Consider the following 3956-nt stretch of genomic DNA (forward strand, 5'->3'; position numbering starts at 1 on the left):
AAACGTATACCTGCATCAATAACTTAAAACAATTATGAAAATAAACATTTTGTTTAATCATTCATTAAAAAAAGAGCCATCCACTACCTGGTGTGTACTGTATTTTGCCTTAATGCCAGCATTAAGTAAAGGGGTGAGAGAGAAACTAACAGAGGGCCAGCAAAGGTTACTTCTTTGATACACAGCATAAGACACACCTATAAGCAGTGAGTTGATCTGCGAAACTAATTAAAGCAGGACTGTTTTGCGGACTCTGGTTTGGTCAAGTTCTCTGTCTCTGGCATCTTCAAAATATATCCAGACCTCAGTAACCTCCTGGTGCCCGGTTTCTGACCATTGTGTGCTATGAAAGCCCACTCCAACTATATAAAGCTTTAACGTTCTACTAAACCAACATTAGCTTTTCCTCAACACTCAGACAACATGAACTTGCTCTCTATAAATAAGCTCTCATTTGTGTATATTTGGTTTAAGCTAGAGGTAGGCCGTACCTTCTGACTTCAGCATCCCACCCAAAAAAGTAAAATTCTTGGCCCTTAAATTCTTACCATTGGATGTGGAAAATAAAAAACAACATAACGATGCATTGTTAAATATTATGTTCAAAATCAAATGTCATTGGATGGCAATTTGTGATTCCGTTTATGTCATATAGTTATGTTCTTGATCTGTTAAAAGCTTTAACGATAGAGTAACTTGGTTTATAACCTGTCTTTTCTTCCCTACTTTCCTTTCTCTTTATCACTGATTTTCCTTTAACAACTATCATCCAATCCAACCGCACTGACTGTCCCAAAACACTAAATCAACTTAAAGGAACACTCCACTATTTTTGAAAATAGGTTCATTTTCCATCTCCCCTAGAGTTTAAACAGTTGAGTTTTACTGTTTTCAAATCCATTCAGCCGATCTCTGGGTCTGGCGGTAGCACTTTTAGCTGTAGCTTAGCATAGATCATTGAATCTGATTAGACCGTTAGCATCTCGCTCAAAAATGACCAAAGAGTTTCTATATTTTTTCCTATTTAAAACTTGACTCTTCTGTAGTTACATCGTGTACTAAGACTGACGGAAAATGAAAAGTTGCGATTTTCTAGGCCGATATGGCTAGGAACTATACTCTCATTCTGGCGTAATAATCAAGGAACTTTGCTGCCGTACCATGGGTGCAGCAGGCGCAATGATATTACGCAGCACCTGAAAATAGGCTTATTGGAAGTTACCTAGCTGGGGACTATTTTCAGGCACTGCGTAATATGTAACATATCGCAACTTTTCATTTTCCGTCAGTCTTAGTACACGATGTAACTACAGAAGAGTCAAGTTTTAAATAGGAAAAATATTGAAACTCTTTGGTAATTTTTGAGCGAGATGCTAACGTTCTAATCAGATTCAATGATCTATGCTAAGCTGCAGCTAAAAGTGCTACCGCCAGACCCAGAGATCGGCTGAATGGATTCGAAAACGGTAAAACTCAACTGTTTAACTCTAGGGGAGATGGAAAATGAGCCTATTTTCAAAAATAGTGGAGTGGTCCTTTAAACAGATTTCAGGACCTTTGACCAAAGGGCACACTAATGTCCTCTATTTGACCTGGTGGAGAATGTTTTAACCCAGTTTTATAATTATACTTACTTGCATATACAGTATAATAACAGAGGCAGATGTAAAAATTCAGTTCAGGAATTTTAGGTCTGTCTGGAAGTGACAGATATACGATTTACAAATATTACTGTCAATTTTTCTTTATGCCTCCTATCTGAGTGTTAAAAAAGTCATATCTGGTATATATTGTAAATTGCATAAATTCACCTGGTTTTATAAGAATGGAGGGAGTTTTAATGTCAAAATCTCATTAAAATCCAAAGAAAACAGAGAGGGAAATAATGTAGTTGTCCAAAAAAGTGTGATATTTGACGAAGTGAAAAGTTTTCCATTTTAGAGAATTGTCTTCAATGACTGAAAAAATGTATTCATTTTAAGCAGCAAAACTGCTTAAAACAAACTAAATGGGTAAAACATTGACGTTAATGAAAGAAAAAGCAGATGTAGGGTGAAAAACCGAATCTCTGCCTCATTTTGTGTAGAGCACGCTCAGAGTAACACTGACCTCAATATTCACTTCCTGCTTCTCAGTTCACGTTCAAAGCATGCTTCAACTGACTGTTACAGGAAGAGAGTGGAAGACAGAGCACATGGAGAAGGATGGTAAAAGAAAAGACCTCCTTGTTCACAACATCAGCAGCCTCATTCTTGATTTTAGACATCAAAAAAAATTCTACTCTACTGCACAAATCTACCTAGTGACGTTTACTAGTTTCTCCTACGAAGCACAAGGACAGACATGTTTATATATAGAGGAAATGAAAATACAAAAAGTAAACATCCTGACTTTCACACACAATACGAATAAAAAAAAAAAAAAATGCCATTTCATTACAATAGGATAAAATAAGATGCCTTGCATGGGGGGGGGGGGGACAAGAGCAAACATAAGTAGGAAAACCATGCATACCGAAAGGCGATATGGGGGATTTAAACTGAACGTATCACATAGTGCAAAAATCCCAAGAAGAAACGAGGGACTAAATCAAATGCGAATGAATCTCTGACTCACATCAATACCAGCCCAGCCCAACCCACCCAGCCCCTTCCCCAAACATCCCATCCGAAAATCCCCACCGGTGTGGACTTTGGTCTGTCCTGTGATAAACAAGGCGTCAGGAGATGAGATTGCCGTGGTGTTGGAGGTCTTATGACCCTATCCCTGCCCACTTTGGTGAATGCCGCTAGCGCATCTTGTGATCATCAGTGTTGCCCATGTTGGAGCCAGGGCTGGGGTCCTGCTGTCGCCTGGGCTGGGTCATCACACACAAACACCCACGCAACCCAACAAACAAACCAAGACAGAGACAGAATACAGTTAAAATGGTTGTGCTGTGCTTGAGTCGCTCACATGTTGGTTCCCAAACTACAAACACAATACAAGTAATAGGTTGCAGTCAACGTGCAATTGCTCTTTGTGTCCAGCAGGGGACGGCAGAGATCAACTTCAGTCTAGACGCTAAAAATTTAGCTGCTTTTTTTGGTTGAAGTGGCAGACATTAGTCATTAGTCAGGGGGAAGAGTCTTCAAATCACTAGCCTTAAAAATAAAGATATGACTGATGGCCTTGTCACAGATACATATGTTTATGTGCCTATGTCTAAATCTCTCTCTGACATAGATGTCTGAGCACAGACAGGGCTGACGGACAGACAGACAGACAGGCAGACGGTGAGAGAAAGATAGACGAAGAGGCAGACATAGAGTATCTCACATAGTGTGAGGTCATCATCTGTGCAACCGGCGATTATAGCACGTTCTAACCCTAGAGCTACACAGGGCTGTTTTTACTCGACCCGACGCCTGGGAATCCCATCTTTAAGCGTACGCATTAACAGATGAAGCTGTTATAGCTGTCATACGCACAGCAACAAAGCAGTCTTGTGCATAAATTTACTGTAAACAATATGCTTTAGCTAGCTCTACATGATTTCGATGAACTGCAGAATTAAACGTATTTGTCTAGTGACGCATTGCTTGTTATTTATTCACTACTGTTCAGAGGTTTGAGGTGAGTAAGAATTTTTTCAGCAGGGACACATTAAATTGCTTCTTTATGATGAATCACTTGTTGTATTCCTCATTTGTGAGTCGCTTTGGATAAAAGCATCTGCTAAGTGAGTAAATGTAAGTGTGACAGTAAAGACATTTTTTAATAATGTTACAAATAAATGCTGTTCTTTTGAACTTTTTACTCAAATACAGAAAAAAATGTATCACGGTTTACACAAAAATATTAAACACCACAACTGTTGTCAACATTGATAAAAATGTTACTTGAGCACCAAATCAGCATATTAAAATGATTTCTGAAGGATCATGTGACACTGACGACTGGAGTAATGATGCTGA

The sequence above is a fragment of the Sinocyclocheilus anshuiensis genome, unplaced genomic scaffold (assembly GCF_001515605.1).
Source record: "Sinocyclocheilus anshuiensis isolate Anshui unplaced genomic scaffold, SAMN03320099.WGS_v1.1 scaffold959, whole genome shotgun sequence".
Taxonomy (NCBI): domain Eukaryota; kingdom Metazoa; phylum Chordata; class Actinopteri; order Cypriniformes; family Cyprinidae; genus Sinocyclocheilus; species Sinocyclocheilus anshuiensis.